Here is a 19040-nt window from a genome sequence, read left to right on the forward strand (position 1 = left end):
CCTACCCTTCCGTTTATAAATGGCAGCTTCCATAATGGAGATTGCTAACAGCCAGGCTAACCATTGCTGGAAAGATGAAGCCATAGGGTCCAACCATCCGGAGGCTATGCACATTCTTAAAACTGCCATAGCAATTAAAATAAGTTCATGACCTACCCTTGCATTACTAGGATTTGCCGCCCCTAGTAAAATAACATCACTAGACAGTACTATTTCAGTTTGGAGTACTTCAGTCAGGAATTTCCCTATCTCCTTCTTTAATGGTGTAAGTTTGTCACATGTGGAAAAAATATGTATGCTGTCAGCATTAAATAACATACATCTTAGCCAGCATGTCCCCTTACCACTCCCCCACTTGGTGATTTTATCTGGTGTATAATATTAAAAAAAACACGTCATTAGACATTCCTAATTTTTCCTGCCACTTTGGTGATATTTTCTCCATATCATCAGGAAATACCGCAATAATGAGAGAGTATATTTCCCCAATAGTGCTTATTTTAATGTGAATTAATTTCTCCACAATTCCGACTTTCTCGAATTGTGCATTCCCCCCCCCCACTTTCCGTGACAAAAAATCTCTAATTTGGAGGTATTTAAAAGAGTCCCTCCAGTCTAACTTAAAGTCTTTTTTTAGCTCTTCAAGTATTGTATCCCTGTAGAGGAGAAGAGACAGCCTATCTGAACAATTCCCACCTCTTTCCATTTATGTATACAGCTACCTCTGAAGATATCCAGGAGGATTGGGTTATCACTTAAGGGGGTATAGAACGAGATTCGCCATATACCGAGCATTCTTCTTACTGAATTCCATACCTTAAACCCACTATATAGCGTTTTATATCTAACTTTTTTGTGGTAGCTGTCATGCAGATGATGTCAGAAATATTCTCTGCTGTCACTGCCTAGAACCAGTTGGAAAATAGATGGTGTGCTGTCCCCTGGTGCCTCCTCCTCCTCCTCCATATTCTGTATTAACTCTCTGCTATATAATAAAACGGAGGCCCAGTAGTATGCTTTTAAGTTTGGGAGTGCTAACCCTCCCCTATCCTTAGAAAGGGTGAGGAATTTATTGGCCCCCCAAGGTTGCGAGTACGCCCAAGTAATGCTAGAAAACATGCGCTCCATTGATTTTAACCATTGAGTTGAAAATTCTAGGCATATCGCTCTGAATAGATATAGAAGCTTAGGAAAAAACACCATCTTCACAACGTTAACTCTGCTAATAACAGAAAAATGCAAGTTGTCTAGTCGTTGGAGTTCTTTCTGCATTATGTCCATCATCGGTTTTAGATTTAATGTAACCATATTATCAAGTTTGGATGAGATACAAACACCTAAATATGTTGCCTTTTCTATTACACAGGTGTCATTCATATTAGCTTTGTTGTTCAATGCTATCTGTGTTTTGCCCTGGTCCAAAGCATTTCCGGAGACTTGTCCGAAGTTCTTAGCCTCATTTCCCATGGCTGTCATGGGCGAGTTGGGATCGGCAGTTACCACAGCTATATCGTCCGCATAAGCCAAGGATTTGGTGGGATAATTCTGTGACCATATAGGTTTTATTTCCCTGTTTCCTTCAAGTCTACAAATGAAGGGGTCAATGTATATTGCAAATAACAGTGGTGAACATGGGCAGCCCTGTTGTGTTCCGCTGGATATTGTAAATTCTTTAGTTAAAATACCATTCACCATTACTGCCGCTATTGATTTAATATATTTTGTACTGCCTGGATATACCCATCCTTGATTCCGACCCCAGACATGGCAGCCCACAGATATTGCCAGGAGACCCTATCAAAGACCTTATCGGCATCTAGAAGAACCAGTGTCATAGGGTCCCCTGCAACATCCATACTGTCAATTCAATTCAAATAATCTTTATTCGGTTGAAACAAACAACCATAAAAACACAATATATACTCAGATTACATAAAAGAACAATTGATAAAAAAGTCAACATCCATAATGAAAATGACATACAAATATTGATTCCATTAAAGCATCATAAACCATGTCAGTTCTCCTAATGTAAACAATAAACTCATACCAGCATTACATGATTTTGGTAACAAAGATCCAGAACACATAGGCTTCAGAAAGTGCAAGGTGCTTAATTAGTGGGACCATCCCCAACCATAGGGGAGATGGTTAATTGTGTTAGAACAACATACTCTTCCTGGCATTAATTGAACTTAAAATAAATGTTGCAGTATAAAAACAGATCTCAGGTTCTCTTGGTGCAAAAAGTAGGGTCATAGTAGCATTAGTGGTTTTTGGCATCATGCTTTTTAAACAATGGTTTAAGATAAGCAATTCTAAAAGACATGTACAAATCGCATAAAAGTAAAAAGTGCAAAGTGCTCTTCTTTGTGTTCCCGTCACAAGGGCATGGGGAAACGGGGTGCTTTTTCATCGTAGGGAACACAACTAAATGATGAGCAAGGTCTAACCTCATTCTAGTTAAAACATAGCGGTGGGAAGGTCTCGTGACAAGTGAAAGGTATATTTGGAAGCCCTCCATATCTATATGCAGATGATTAAGCGGATACGTGGTTTGCTTCCTTGCTATTTTCAGCCTGCGCTCGTTCTTATGGCACAGGAAGGTGCTCTTTAACTCCTGTTTGGACAAACCAGATACTTCATTTTGATTTTCCATCATAGATCGATCGAATATGACCACAAAAGAATTGGCTAAATAATTAAGCCAGGGGATCTTTAAGTAGTTATCCAGTCGCAGGCAATCGTTAATAATAGACTTAGTAAAATTGGTCTCCTCCTTTAACCATATTGATCTTCATAGCTGAAGTGGTCTCAGGGCTATTAAATCTATCAGATAATTAAGACCGACTTCACAAGGAATAAGTTCAGAGGAGGCTGAGACTGGGAGACATAAAAGCTTTTCCTTAAAATAATTCTCTTCAATTTGTACATCACAGCAAGGTTGATATCCCCATAGCCCAGCCCCATAAAGTGCAACCGATGCGCATCTTGCTTTGTAAATATTAACCAAGTCTTTAATGCGACGATCCCCCAAGTTAGAAGCAAATTTAAAAACACCATATATGCTTTTCCTCATTTTGGCCCGGACATGAGACAATTCGTGGTTCCATTTCCCATCCGAAGAAAAGGAAATACCTAAATAGCTGAAATTATCCACGTTTTGCACTTTGTTGCCTTCAATAAAAAAAGGTTTCATACTCTTGTATTTCGGGCCGCATACCATTGTAAAAGTTTTAGCCTTATTAATCATCAGCTGCCTCTTACTGATAAAAGCCGGAAACCCATCGATTAACCTCTGGAGGCCTATCAGCGTTCTAGATAAGAGCACAGCGTTGTCCGCATAAAGCAGGACTTCCTTGCCTTCCACTAGTGGGGAATCCGCCTGTATCAATTTAAGTGCTGCGTCAGCTTCATTAATAAATAAGGTAAAAAGCAGCGGGGCTAGAACGCAACCTTGACGGATACCACGTTTTACGTTAAAATTGGGGGTACATGCACCCTTCTGGCCATACCGTACTTTGGTCGATAATTTTTCGTACAGCCTAGCTAAAAAGTAAACAATGGGTTTCGGGACGCCAAGTTTAAGTAGAACTGGCCATAGAACAACGTGATCCACTAAATCAAAAGCGCTGCTCAAATCTACAAAACATAAAAAGAGCCGACCCTGTTTAAATCGTGTATATTTTCCAACTAAGAGCTCCAGGTTAATACTCTGTTCTAACGTACCTAACCCCTTTCTAAAACCATACTGTGCGGGGCAAAAATACCATTTTCCAAAACCCACTCCTCCAGTCTTAACAATAAAACCCTGCTCATAATTTTGACTGAGAAGTTGAGTAAGAAAATGGGCCAGTACTTTTTGGCTTCAGATTTGTTGCCCTTTTTGTAAATGGGAATAATGGCAAATTACCCCCAAGAGGACGGGCAACCCTCGGTTACTGCAGCGTTAAAAACCCTTGTTAGTATAGGCCCCCATAGTTCTGATATGTATTTATATACATCGATAGGAACAACATCCGCACCTGGTGCTTTCCCCCCCTTAACTACTTCCTATGCCTATCATGACATCATCTAGAGCCAGATGTAGGTAATTCCCATTTACCGATTCTTAAATACCAACTCATACCGAATCGGTATTTCAAAATCGGTAAATGGTATGTAGCCAAAAAGTCGGTAAAACTTACCGATTCGGTATGACTCGGTATCCCAAATCGGTAATTACCGATTCGGTCTATTCCGAGTCAGTAATTTCCGAATCGGTGAAACCCAAGCATTCCGATGGGCCTCCTGGCGCATAGGAATGAATGGGATTTACTGAATCGGATTTTTCCGAATCGGAATTTACCGATTCGGTAATTACCGATTCGGATGTTTGAAAAACGCCATGTGAGCCTGCCAACCAATCAGGGACACCCTACACACCCCACACCCAAGGCCCAGAGAATCCAGCCAATCAGAATGAAGCACCCCTCTCCAGTACCTGGGAATGGTCACACCCATGCAGGTGCACACCAACAGAACAAACAATTTAGCAGAGGTGAGAGGAGCTGAGCATCCACAGGCAAGCAGTGCCACAGAATGGAGTCACATGAAGGCCAAAAGGATGGTGGGGAGAGAAAAAGGAAGATAAAGTTCAGCCGAGAAGAACTACAGGTGGCTGTAGAAGAAATTGTAAGCCACTACAGCCAAATTTTCGGGAGACAGTCTCTTCATGTTGCAGAGACTGTGAAGAGGAACATTTGGATTGCCATACAGGGCAAAGTGAATGCCATAGGTGTGACCCAACGGGAGATTGAGGACATAAAAAAGCGATGGTATGACCTGCGCATCGTAACAAAGAAAAAGATTGCAGCACAAAAAAAGGATGCTGGTGGGACTGGAGGAGGCAGGAGCAAAGCACCAAAGCTGACAGCTATGGAGGAGCTTGTGGAAAGCACCATGGAGCCAGAATGCATCCATGGGATAGGAGACCTGGACAGTACAGCAAAAGCTACAAAGAAACAAGGTAAGAGGCATGTACCCTAATCCACAACCATCAACCTGACCCCGTACCCCACTGTGTAGAATCATCACACTGCATAACAGCTCAGACTAGGTGGCAGCAATGCATCATGGTAGACGTAGTCATGAATACATAGATGCAAAGCATACACCACATGACTCTGCAAGGCATGCCACACACATCACCAAACACAATGTGCACTGGGCAAAGGTGTGTAGACTGTTTATTTAAGAACTACACACAGATGAACAACAACATTGACCCTATGTCAATTTCATTCCACAGGAGAGTCCTCACGCAGTTCAGCACCAGCAAGGGAGGAGAGGGCACCAGCAACTAAGAGGAGAAAGAGAAGAAAAAAACTGGTCACAGCACTGTTGAAGGAGGCAACAACACCACCCAGGCAGCCTCATCATCAGACCGACCCACAACACCTGTCCCACTATCCCCTTTGTTGTTTGGTTCTCCTGACTTGTCAAGCACGCCCATTGCAATGTCCAAGGTGTCCATGTAGGGAGGGGCACGTAGGCATGAGGAGCCCCCAAAGAGGATCCTGCAAACCTCTGAATCGGAGGATGAGGATGTTGAACCTCAAACTAATGCACCTGTGGCTGACAGGGCTAGACCACAGATTACAGCAGGCGCTGCACGCACCAGTGTTCTTGGCAGGAGGGCACGTGAGGGTGGGGAGGGGCAGGAAGGGGAGAGCGTCTTCTGTGGCCTGGAGGGCACAATGGTTAAAGTACAGCGCCAGCAGGCCAAAGCACTGTTAGCCATGCATAGGCAGGTTCGCTACATGAACAATAAAATGACCAACATGGACAAGGGTATAGGCCACATAGCATCTAGTTTGGAGGCAATATCAAAGGTGATAACAGACATCTCCACATACATGGGTGTACTGTCGGACAAGTTGGACAGGGATCATCTACAGCGTGGCAGAGATCGGCAGTATATGCACCAGCAAACAAAGGCTATGAACAGATTTGCCTCAAGTATGTCACTACTGTGCCGACGCTCTATATCCATGCAGGATGCAATTGTGCACTGCTGCACAGACTTGACACGGGGCATGGGAAGAGTGACCTCTGCGATGGAGCAGATGCTCAACACAAACACAGGCAATGCTGGTGACACAGGTGTGGAGGAGACAGGGGGGTCAACCAGCAGGAGTGGCTCCAGCACACCTGTACCGGAGGTGCGCAGGAGCGGCAGGAGCGGCAGGCGCAGCCATGCTGAGTCAGGCCCCAGCAGGGAATCTGAAAGCCAGGCACATCAATCGCGCAATGTAGTGCGTGGACGTAAGCACTGACCTATGCTGCAGATTGACACAACTGCACACAGTGACGGCAACTGAGCAGGAGCAGCCAGAGACATGGACTTTGATGTATGATGCTTCTTCCGATGTGACAATGATGATGTAGTGATTATTAAACTACACTTGTCAAACACTATACCTGTCTATGAGTCATACTTTACCTAGAAATATCGACGTGTAATTTCTGTCCGTCTCAATCTACCATCTATTGCTGCTGGTCCTCTTGCCTGGGACTCTGCATGTTCCTGGTCATCATCAATGTTCTTGTGATGTGTCACCTCCACCTCTGTGCCTTCCTTGGTGGCAAGATTGTGCAAAATGGCACAGGTCACTAGTATCTTACAACACAGGATGGGTGTGTACTGTCGAGCACCTCCACTCTTGTGGAGGCAGCGGAACCTGCTCTTGAGGAGTCCAAATGTTCGCTCCACTACATTGCGAGTTGACCTGTGTGCCACATTGTATCGCCTTTCGGCTCTGTTACTTGGGTTAAGGTACGGTGTGAGCACAAAGGAACGCAGTGCATATGCACTATCACCTGGGAGGGAATGAGAGGTACATGAGTTACAATCACATTACACATTCAGCTGCCATTCATTACAGGGTGTGTTACACTTATTTACCTAGCAGATATCCATCTCCATAATCTCCAGCAACTAGCCGTGTGTATATTCCGCTGTTCTGGAATATGTAGGAGTCGTGTGTGCTCCCAGGAAATTTGGCCACTATATCGGTGTTGATGTTGCCTGCATTGCATATCACCTGCACATTGATGGAGTGCGTAGACTTACGGTTTCTGTAGATGTGTTCGGTGGCTGCAGGTGGGCATAGGGGAATGTGGGTGCCATCTATGCAGCCTATCACATGGGGGAAGTGTGCCAGTCCATAGAAGTCAGTTTTTGTTTGGGCAAGTTCCGCAGGTGTGTCAGGGAACCGGATGTAATGTCACATTCTCTGCGTCATGGCATCCATAAACTTCCTGAAAAAACGGGACAGACATCTCTGGAATACACCATCTACTGCAGCTATCACACTCTGGTAGCTCCCAGAGGCAAGCAGGTGTAAGCTACATAGAACCTGGACATGGGGTGGGATGGCGTGGGCCCTGGGTGTTGGGTGGTCCAGGTATGGGTGGAGGTCCCTTATTAAGTCCAGTATGGTTCTGGGGTTGCCGCCTGTAGCTCTGGAGTATCTCAGGCTCAGTAAATTGGAACAGAGTGATCCTCTGCCTGTACACCTGCTCCTCCCTCATCCATACCCTCAGACCTGCAGCCTGTAGCCTTCGCCTCCTCGCAATCACATAGAGTGCCGCCATTTTAGCAGCACTGTTGCATTTTGGGCCCTTTCTTAAAGCCTGCACATGGTTACCACCTGCTTTCAGTCCATGGTAAATACCGACTCTTAAATACCGAATTTCCTTGAATTCGTTATTTTTTTCCTTTCCTACATCTCGATGGGCATTTTTTCCGATTTCTTATTTACCGATTCGGTGAATAAGAACTCGGTAAATAAGGTATCAGTAAATACCGAATCGGTAAATATGTAATCGGGAAATACAGAATCAGTATTTTACCGATTCATATTTTCCGATTCGGTACTTTTTTGTCACCTACATCTCATTTTCTCAATACCGGTCGGTAACGGCCGATTTTACCGATTTTGGGCCGTTACCGACCGGTATTTGGCTACCTACATCTGGCCCCTAGAGTGATATCAAGTGGGATAATGGGCCATTTATGTAGATTTCTTGAATCTTTTATAGATAAATCGCTTGGGTTAAAAATACTAGTAAAGTGAGCCAACCATTCCTCACAGCTCACATGAATTAAAAGTTCTGGGGCGGATTCATTTTTAAGAAAAGTTCACCGTATCCCAGAACAATTTATTGTTGAAAATTTCTGCCGCTAATGCAAGGTTATCCCACGCCTCCTGTTGGAGCTCCATCTTCCTACGTTTTAGATTGGAATTATATTCTACTCTTAGATCATGGACTAATGCATTATCCCTTGGTTTGTTTGAAAATGCCTTTTTCAGCCGATTCAAAGAGACAGTACATGAATGGTCAAACTAACCCCTGGTCTGTGTTTGTTTCCTAGATGGCGACGCAGTAAACAATTTAGAGATACATTCATTAATTGTAAGGAAATTGGTCAGGATCTTTATTGGTGCTGTCTCGACCAGTAAGCTATCTGCAATTTCGTTACCACAGGCCTGTACAATATTTTTTGTTATTTCACAATAGTTGGCGCCCATTTAATTCTGGCACAGTTTGAGCGGCACGGAGCAATTTTATTATGACCGTAAATAATTCAACAGTCTTGTTCCCCCATATATGCTGTCTCATAATAATAGAATTGTGGTCACTCATTGACAGGTCAACAATCCACGGGGTAGAATATAATTTCACAATGTTGGCAGAGAAGATTACATGATCAATAATACTATGTGCTGACCTTCCTGTAAAGGTTGGGATCTCCTGCCCGCTCCCATCCTTTTCACACTGCAAAATGTCTGAATCAAATTCTGCCAAAACTGCATTTAGGGTATCACCGTAGGAAGTATGTGGGAAATGTAAGTAGTCATTACCTTCATCGTTTTGAAACCCACAAACTTTTGTCACAGACAGAGGGCATATATAAACATTAAAATCACCAAGCCAAACAATAGTCAAGTTAATAGTATCCACAATAGCCATTTTGTCTAGTTCCTGTTTCAATTCCGTAACTACACTATGAAGGGTGAGATCAAATACATTATTATAAAAATTAATCAGTAAGACGTCCTGACTATCCGCATGATGTAACCAAAGTAACTGCAAATGATGCCCTATATTAATAGTTCTTTTAACTCTCAAGGGCAAATTATGTTTTAATAGTATTAGCAATCCTCCCTTTGCTCTACCAGAAGGGGAGGGGGTTGCGGCCAGATTATATGAGGTAAACCCGTCAAAGTGAACCGTAACAGTACTCCAAGTTTCCTGCAGGCACACTATATCATGTGAATTAATGAACTCCTTCCAACCTTCCAACAATAGAATATCCCCGACAGAGGGGGTTCCTTGTTGATATACAGGTAGATCAATTCCTGTGCTAGTAGGAGCACTGGCAGCAACTTCACTAAAATCCTCACTAAAATCTCTTAACAATACAGGGAGGGTTGTGTTCACTGCTGTTCCATGCCCAATACTCCCATCTAGTTTGGCTCCCTTTTTTGCTACTTCATTCTCCCCTTGATGGACAGTTAAATTATTGTGGAGTAGTGGAGAAGTGTGGCTCACTGGTTAGAGGAGGCAGACTTGGAAGCAGAGGTCAGCCCGGGACCAGGGTTCAATTCCCGGCTCGGCGGGGTCTTGAGTCCTAAAAATGTCCATGGACTTGACAATTCTCGCTCCAGAGCCTACACGATTCACGGGTTCACACTCTGCGACTCTGGGCAATAGCTTGCTTAATCTCCACAACGGCCCCTTGCGGCGGGATGCCTGGCTTTCACCTTGTGGATACCCTGCCGGGGTTATCTCACAGGGGAATACCAGGACGGGTACCCTAAGCAAGCGCTTAGAAACCGGTTGGTGATTTGCGCTATATAAATTCCTGCACATTTACATTGTCACTTGAAGAACATTTAGGCACAGTAAAAACATCATAGTCCTTATTAGACCCACTTCTTGATTATAGCCCTGGGTCCAGCAGCCTAATATCTCCCCCTTCCCTCCGGGGTAAACAAGCTGTATCCAGTCAATCATTAGTATCTAGTGTGCTTAAAATTTGGAATCTGTTGGATGTAGGTAAAGCAGGGTATGGCTGTGGATTGACTACTGTATTAAATCTACATATTTGTTGATCCCTGCCCACATTCAATAGATGACTTAAATGTCTATAAAAGTAACCAAGGGGATAGAGTGAGGCAATACGATCTATATGCGGACTAGTGGCTGCTCTTTCGAGGGAGATTCGTGCCCAGATGGGATTCTTAAAGTTGAGAATTATACAGTCCCCTCGCAGAGTTTTTCTTGAGGGCCCGATCCAGTTTACCCTTCTAATCAGGAGTACCTGATCGGCATGACCCACTGGAAAATCACAATTTTGGTGCAGCCAGTGCACCACTTTATTTTTTAAGGTACCATAGCTTTCTTTTTGTCCTGTCTAGTAGTGGTACGTTAAACAAAACTGCCACATATGGACTGCATTCAGGCAGTAAATTAATCGGTAGGTCTGCTGGCCCTACTTGTGCTCCCCCCCCATAAATTTATTGGGGCCTGTATTAAATTTTTGTTTACAGCAATATCCCCTTTATAAGGGCGTAGATATCTATTCTGTGACCCTTTCTGTCTATCACCTGTTACAGTCAAATTATCAGCAACCATATGTGTTGGATTAGTGGTTCCTTGACCAACGCAACTCCTATTAGGGCTGTGTGGGTTGCTTATATTACTAGCAGTTGTATTTACTATGACTACAGTATTTGTTGAACTTAAATTTTGCCCACCTTGCATATCATTTGTCTTCGTCCTTATGGGTCCGCTAACACCTTTTAAGATATTGCTAAGTTTAATAACCTCTTCGTTAAGTTTATTTATTTTATCAACCAATGGTTTGATGGTTATTTCCATTTTTTGGGTTATATGGGTTACAATGTAATTAACTTGCTCATTGGACATCGGGTATGAAACAGGATTTTTCTCAGGTAACTTACATATGAGACTCAAAGGGGGGCCTTTTTTGGCTTTACCAATATTCCCTGGTTTAGATTGGTCTTTCCTACAGTTCCTTTTCCTTTTTGGGGTAGGAGGCCCACTAAGTAATGGCGATCGACTAACTTCAATTTGCAAAGATAGATCTTGATTATGGGTAGGGGTCTCCAAACTCACAGAAGGGATACGTTCTTAAACATTATTCATGGTGACCTCTACCTCAGGAGCATGTATATTCTCTAAACCGGTGCCCACTCCTAGAGATAAGTGGCGCTCCGCCCTATTGATTTCAACGTTAATGGCGATAACCACCTTAACTAAATAGGCATCAATAGTCGAACCAGGCGGATCCACATTTTTAGGGGTTTTCAATAGCTTACGTTTCATAATCCTACCACTTAATGTCTATTAAGTCACCCAAGCACCAAATCCCAATATGTAAACTGCCAGGGGGCCTATGTAAACTGCCAGGAGGCCTAGAGGGTCCAATGCTATGGTTGGTTGAAAAGTACCATTTGTACAGAGAATAAATTAATTAAAAGGGATTAAATTGAAATGGAAAGTCTTTTTAAGCGAATCAGCCATGCCCATTTTAAAAATTTGGAAACACCACAGACGATGGGGGAGGAAGTGTCAGTTAATAGAATGAGTAGCGCCACCATGTGCTGGCGTGTGCCCAATTGACTGCAAAGAGGTTTGAGCCAGCGTCTCCTTGGGCGGGAATAATCGGGGCACTCAAAAAGGAAATGTGCCACTGTTTCGGGCCTAGTGGAACAGAGGGCACAATGGGGTGATACCTGCGCAGGCATGTTCCATCTTGAGAGCAGGTCTCCTAAGGGTAAGGTACCCACTCAGAATTTGATGTATAGTGCCCGATCTACTGGTATTGTAATCAAGTCCAGATAGGGCTCAAAGGCAACCACTTCTTTGATTTTCAAATAAGCTGCGGTGGAGTTGCAGTGACGTGGATTGCTGATGAGCTGGGCAGAAACCCACTCCCAATATAGTTTTTTTAGGGTTGCCTTCGGTGGGGCAGATTTTGTAATCCAACAAGACCCCAAACCCAGTTCCCCCAAAAGGTTTTTGATGTCCCTTAGCCACTTGATTTTATGCCAACCACCCATTCCCATCACCTCTGACAGCCCATCCGCATAAGTTTTCAGTTCGGGGACCCTCCACAGGTGTGCCCATAAAAGGAGGGGCCGGAGGTGACCCTGGTCCTTGATCGGTTTGCATCCCGCATCCAAAAGCACCGGGACTGTTGGGGTGCTCAGAGGCATAGCCAGAAGATCCTTCAAAAATGTGTTCTCTGCCTTGGATAGAGCCTCTGAGTTTCCAAGGCCCCATAACTCAGCCCCGTATAGTGATGCCGTGACAGCTCTGGCTTTGTAGATGTCAATTACTGGAGCTACACATTGCTTGGAGGAATTACGACACTCCCTTAACAATGCTCCCCCCACCCTTTTGTGGCTAAGGGTCATTTTATTGATGTGGGGTAACCAGCTCATGGCATCGCTCATGCGAATTCCCAAATAGTCAAATTCGGAGACTCTCTCAAGAGGAACAGAGTTCAGGACTGGAGGACGACCAAGTTTCCGTGGAGGGTGCATGATCAAGTATTTTGTTTTATCCACATTGATGACCAACCCTCTTTTTGAGCAAAAATCCTGAAAGCGGTTCAAAAGCTTCTGTAGACCCTGGGGAGTCTTTGAAATGAGGAGGGTGTCGTCGTCAAACAACAGGGTTGGAATCAGCACACCCCCCAGGGAGGGTTCATCTGCTGGTTCGTCAAGCAGGTGCTCTACCACACCATTTACCTTCAAGAAAAATAGTGTGGGAGCTAATACACATCCCTGTTGGACGCCCCTTTGGACACGGATCCTATCGGTCTTTTCCCCATTCTGGCCCCATCGCACCTGTGCGTAGTTGTCATTATGTAATTTAATAAGGAGCAACAGAATGTAGGGGTGCAGCCCAAGACCCTACAGAACCCTCCAAAGTTCCTCCCTGGGAACCAGGTCAAAGGCAGTCTTTAAGTCAATAAAAGCCAAATAAAGACTGCCTTTGCCCAGCCCCACCACCTTCCAGTGTAGAAGCATCAGTCTGAACACTTGCTCAATAGTTCCCGTACCGGAACGAAAGCCTGCCTGAAAGTCAGACAATATGTGATTTTCGTCCACCCAATGAAGAATCCTCCCCAGGATCGCCTTTCCCGCCACCTTCTGGGTTGAGTCTATGAGGCTTATTGGCCTGTAGTTCCCTGGTTGATCCCGGCAGCCCTTTTTAAAGATTGGAACAACCTCTGCCCCTTTCCAAGACTCAGGGACAGGACCTACCTCTAAGATGGCATTCAGAAGAGCAGAAACCAGTTTGCCCCATTCACTCGGGTAGGCTCAGAGTAGATCCCCTGGGAGCCCATCAGGGCCTGCTGCTTTCAGGGGTACCAAAGATTTTATAACGTTCGTGACCTCCCGTACAGTAAAGGGGTCGATGGCTCTATCCAATAAGAATGGGGGAAGGGAAAATGGCTTGTTGAGAGGCCCTTCTACTGCTGAGTATAGGGCCCTGAAGTGGTTAAACCACGTCTGGGCTGGAATCGTACAAGTCCTCAGAGTGTCATCAGGACGATTCCTACAGCCCGCCAAGTTCCAAAATCCCTTAGCGGCCTTCCCTCGACTAGCGGCCAAAAGATCCCGCCAAAAGTTATTCTCCCACTCTTTTTTTGCGGTTTTCATGCAATGGGAATAAAACTTCCTGGCCTCCCTAGTCCTTATTTGGGACTTAGATTTCACGGCTTCAATAAGCAGTGTCTTAGCATCCCTGCATTTGTGGTTAAACCAACCCTGTCTTTTCCCTGGGCGTGTCTTAGCCCCAGTGTGTCTGGTTTGGACAATAAACAAGTTGCTTATGGCCAAGGTCAGATCACAGAACGAGCCAGACACCTCCACTGGCCCTCCCTCAGGAGAATCCAGATTGTCTAGGACAACGGCTAGGAGCTGCGTTATGATGGTCACCTTCTCTACCGAGAGTGTGAGCTTAGCCCACTTCAGCTGTCTGCCACAGTTCGAGACAACTGTATCACCGGGAACAGTGGTGTGTAGAACCGGACCCCCTATGCCCTCCAGCCACCAAGGAGTCAAGGCAAGGGAGAGCAGATTGTGATCGCTCTCGACGGACGATATAATTTCCATATCTCTCACCGCGCTCCATAGGTGGACGTCAAGCAGAATGTAATCAATTCTTGACGTGTGGTTAGGCCTATTAAACGTATGGGCTCCCGCTTTGTCAGATCTTGTCCTACCGTTAAGGGCCCTCAGGTCGAACTCCATAGTGAGAGAATTGATCTGGAGTGCCACTTCCGTCCATCTCTTGATTGGGGTTAGCTCTAGAGCCTGTATCCCCCTCCTTTGATCTTCCTCCTCCTGTTCTAGGGTGACTTCCGAGCCAAGGGGCTCGAACGTGCAGTTAAAGTCACCCGCGACCAGGGTACATAATTTGTAAGCGGACAACCTAAGCAAGCTCTCTAAGAGAGCTATAGTGGGCGATAGCCTACCTCCCTTTGTGCCCCGAACATAAATGTTGTAGATGTTTAGAATGATACAACCCCTGGAATTTTTTAGGGTAATATTGAGGAGATCCGAACAGTTAGTTTGGTGCTCCTCTACCCTACAATTAAGGGAAGAGGCCACCCAAATAAGGAGGCCTCCCGAGGGGCGTCCCCTGCCTGATTCCGGGTAGACAGCAGGTATAGAGTGGGATGAGTAACCCGCCTTGTGGGTGGGCTCCCTACTCCATGTCTCCTGGAACATGCAGATGGAATATTCCTCCACAAGGGTGTTCCAGTCGGGCAAAGCCAACTTCCTATCTAGTCCAGCCACGTTCCAGCTGAAAACCCTAAGAGGTGGGTCCATCACAGCTGCAGCACTACTGGACGCGACAGTGCCGACCGTGTCTGCCTCGACCGGAATAGGAGGGCCACTATCATCTCCATTAATGTCAAACCCCTCACATGTTTCCCGTCTAACCATTGATGCTACGAGCTTTCCTGCAGGGGAAGATGGGCTAATCAGCTTTCGGGTGAGATGAGAAGTCTCACCAGATGTAAAATCCCACCGAGCCTCCCCAAAGGAATCAGCAAGTCAATACCCCATAGGGCCCCATCTCCGCCTTGGCCATGCTGCATGCGGCTGGAGTTGAGGTATCACAGAATACCGTTGGCTACCAGTGTTGTTTTGGCAGGTATCCACAAAGGATGGGCCAGGGTAGTTCGTCACTGGCCGGGGGTAGAAGTATGATAAGTCCACCACATCAATGCCTGGTCCACTCGCAACCTGATTGAAATTGCAGATTGCATGGGCAACTCTGGTGTCTTGGAAGTTAACTACCACGCAATTGCCTTCAAATGATTTCTTGCCCTGTCCTACCCAACCTACCCTACGCACTCCAAGGATTAAGCCATCCACACCCCTGGATAGAGGTTTGTTGGCTTTTAGCCAGTGCATGGTTTTATTCTTTAGGGCCTGGTGGGTTTCCAACTGGGCATCCTTCAGAGTGGGGACCTTAATAAGGACAGCAATATAAGGGTGACACTCTGGGGGGAGATTCACTGGCAGACATTTTGGGGCCGCCTTCTGCGGTATAACCGCAGAGGGAGCAGCTCTCAAATGGCTCGTTGCTGTTTTTGCCTTTGCAACTGGGCCAACTCCCCTAGCATCAACTGTTGACTGAGCCGGTCGTTTTGGCTTAGGTTGGGCCCCTCCCACTTGCAACTTCATTTGGCCTGGTTTAGTTTTTGCGTTTTTTGGTAATTGGGGGGTGCTAGCGTGGACCTGGGTAGTATGAGTAATAGTTCCCGGTTTAACAGTAGCAGGGATCAAAGAGACAGTTGTCAAGTCCTTTCCAACTGCTGTAGTAGTTGCAGACGATAACGGGGGTATTGCCTGAATTAGGCCCACTGTAGCCCCCTTTCCATCATTCCCACCCATACTATCCTCTCTAGCTTTGGACTGGAGTTTAATGAGGGTTTTCATGTAAAACAAATTATCTAGGGTAGTCTGCTCGAACCTATCTCACCTTTCCCCCAGACCCTTAACTTGATCAATAAGCGGGACCAGTAGAGACTTAACCAGGTTCTCGAGTAGCTTTAGGGAAGGCAATTCATGTGATGCTGCTGGTAAGGCAGTGGGGATAGGGTGTGCCTGCACAACTTCAGCCGCAGCTACCAGAGGAACATTTCCTCCTACTCGATCAGGGATCGGCATAGCAGGACCGCAGCTATTTGTTGAGCCGGGGCCTTTTGGCGCATGCTTCCTCGGGCGCTTATGGAGTGTTGTAAAGCTGCCCTTCCGTGTACTAGTAACCCTTTTCCTTTTGATGCGAACCAAGGAGTCATGGGCCAAACACGACAGATTCGAGGCCGAGGGAGGATCTTGAAGGGGTAGGTGGCAGTCCTGGCCGATGGGAGGGCTTTGCAGCTCAACGGAACATAGTCCCGTGACTGCAGTACTAAAGCTAGGGGGCAAAGATTGTACTACCAAGCTTTCCAACCTATCAATACTTGCCCCTATTGCAGCAAGCCGTGGCTACTCGGACACAATGCTAGGGAGAGGGGAGGTGGGATGGATGGAAGTTGGAGACAGGGCCTGTGCCGCCGCTCCTAACGAGGAGCGTCTGGCTGGAAAAGATTCTTGTGAGAGGCGGCGCGCCGTCATCACAATCTCTTTTTCTATAACAGCAGCTACTCTAGTGATGAATTTATCCATCGTACCTATCGTGGTGCTCCCTACAGCGCCCTCTCCCCCAACCCTCAATGCTTTCCCTGAGCGGGTAGGCATTTAGGCAACTGAACCCCCAACCAAGAAGCAACTGACTTTAACTCAAAAGATAGCAGATGACAGGGGGGTGGCCCAGCCCAGCCTCTGACAGCCCCTGACTGCCACACACTGCCCGCCCTTTGCCCGGGCTTCGCTCGGCGTCCCGCTAAGCGTTGGGCTATCCGTTACGTAGGGGGCGTTGCGACCGGGGGCGTGTCTCCCAGGGGGCGCGTCCAAGAGCACCTGGTCAGCGCAGGGACTCCTGGTCTAGAGAGTCCCTGCTCACGCTCCACCTCCAAGGCTCCCAGAGTCTTCCTCCCGCACAGCAGCACTGGAGCCCAAGCAGCGTCAGCCCCTCACTGCAAACCACGAAGCGCCACCCGCGAAGCGGGTGCTGCGAGTTGTTGCTGGAAGCGGTATCCCTCAGCAAGGGGATAGAGGGCAGCCTGTGCGTCGTTTCCTCAGCGTTTCCTCAGCCGTCAGCAACCAGGTAGGAAAGGCGTTTGGTGTCCCGCAGAAGCCCGGGTGGACCCGCTTTTTGAACTTGGTTGAGTGGGGGCGTGTCTCCCAGGGGGCGCGTCCAAGAGCACCTGGTCAGCGCAGGGACTCCTGGTCTAGAGAGTCCCTGCTCACGCTCCACCTCCAAGGCTCCCAGAGTCTTCCTCCCGCACAGCAGCACTGGAGCCCAAGCAGCGTCAGCCCGTCACTGCAAACTGCGAAGCGCCACCCGCGAAGCGCCACCCACGAAGGGCCACCCGCGAAGCGCCACCCGCGAAGCGGGTGCTGCGAGTTGTTGCTGGAAGCGGTAGCAGTGGTATCCCTCAGCAAGGGGATAGAGGGCAGCCTGTGCGTCGTTTCCTCGGCGTTTCCTCAGCCGTCAGCAACCAGGTAGGAAAGGCGTTTGGTGTCCCGCAGAAGCCCGGGTGGACCCGCTTATAGAACTTGGTTGAGCGGGGGTGTGTCTCCCAGGGGGCGCGTCCAAGAGCACCTGGTCAGCGCAGGGACTCCTGGTCTAGAGAGTCCCTGCTCACGCTCCACCTCCAAGGCTCCCAGAGTCTTCCTCCCGCACAGCAGCACTGGAGCCCAAGCAGCATCAGCCCCTCACTGCAAACCGCGAAGCGGCACCCGCGAAGCGGGTGCTGCAAGTTGTTGCTGGAAGCGGTAGCAGTGGTATCCCTCAGCAAGGGGATAGAGGGCAGCCTGCACGTCGTTTCCTAGGCGTTTCCTCAGCCGTCAGCAACCAGGTAGGAAAGGCGTTTGGTGTCTCGCAGAAGCCCGGGTGGACCCGCTTTTTGAACTTGGTTGAGTGGGGGCGTGTCTCCCAGGGGGCGCGTCCAAGAGCACCTGGTCAGCGCAGGGACTCCTGGTCTAGAGAGTCCCTGCTCACGCTCCACCTCCAAGGCTCCCAGAGTCTTCCTCCCGCACAGCAGCACTGGAGCCCAAGCAGCGTCAGCCCGTCACTGCAAACTGCGAAGCGCCACCCGCGAAGCGCCACCCGCGAAGCGGGTGCTGCGAGTTGTTGCTGGAAGCGGTAGCAGTGGTATCCCTCAGCAAGGGAATAGAGGGCAGCCTGTGCGTCGTTTCCTCAGCGTTTCCTCAGCCGTCAGCAACCAGGTAGGAAAGGCGTTTGGTGTCCCGCAGAAGCCCGGGTGGACCCGCTTATTGAACTTGGTTGAGCGGGGGTGTGTCTCCCAGGGGGCGCGTCCAAGAGCACCTGGTCAGCGCAGGGACTCCTGGTCTAGAGAGTCCCTGCTCACGCTCCACCTCCAAGGCTCCCAGAGTCTTCCTCCCGCACAGCAGCACTGGAGCCCAAGCAGCGTCAGCCCCTCACTGCAAACCGCGAAGCGGCACCCGCGAAGCGGGTGCTGCGAGTTGTTGCTGGAAGCGGTAGCAGTGGTATCCCTCAGCAAGGGGATAGAGGGCAGCCTGCGCGTCGTTTCCTAGGCGTTTCCTCAGCCGTCAGCAACCAGGTAGGAAAGGCGTTTGGTGTCCCCACAATGCTATGGATAAATACCGTTGGATATAGCCACTAAGAGCTAGAATATGTGACTATATCGTAAGTGAAACAACACACATATATACTAACACAAAAACCTCAATCGCTAGAGTATTACCACAAGAGACAGAGTTCAAATAATAAAATATTATAAAAATGGATAAAATGTCCTAAGTGGAGAACACTTAAAATCTAGTAATCTAGTAATAGCCCAGAGC

At 47.3% G+C, this 19040-nt stretch overlaps 1 protein-coding gene across 1 annotated transcript in view; it reads left to right on the forward strand.

Moving 5' to 3' along the window:
- Positions 1-19040, forward strand: part of AGXT (alanine--glyoxylate aminotransferase) — a 465350-nt gene that overhangs the window by 109535 nt on the left and 336775 nt on the right. The window lies entirely within an intron of this gene.

Source organism: Lissotriton vulgaris, chromosome 11, assembly GCF_964263255.1.
Source record: "Lissotriton vulgaris chromosome 11, aLisVul1.2, whole genome shotgun sequence".
NCBI lineage: Eukaryota > Metazoa > Chordata > Amphibia > Caudata > Salamandridae > Lissotriton > Lissotriton vulgaris.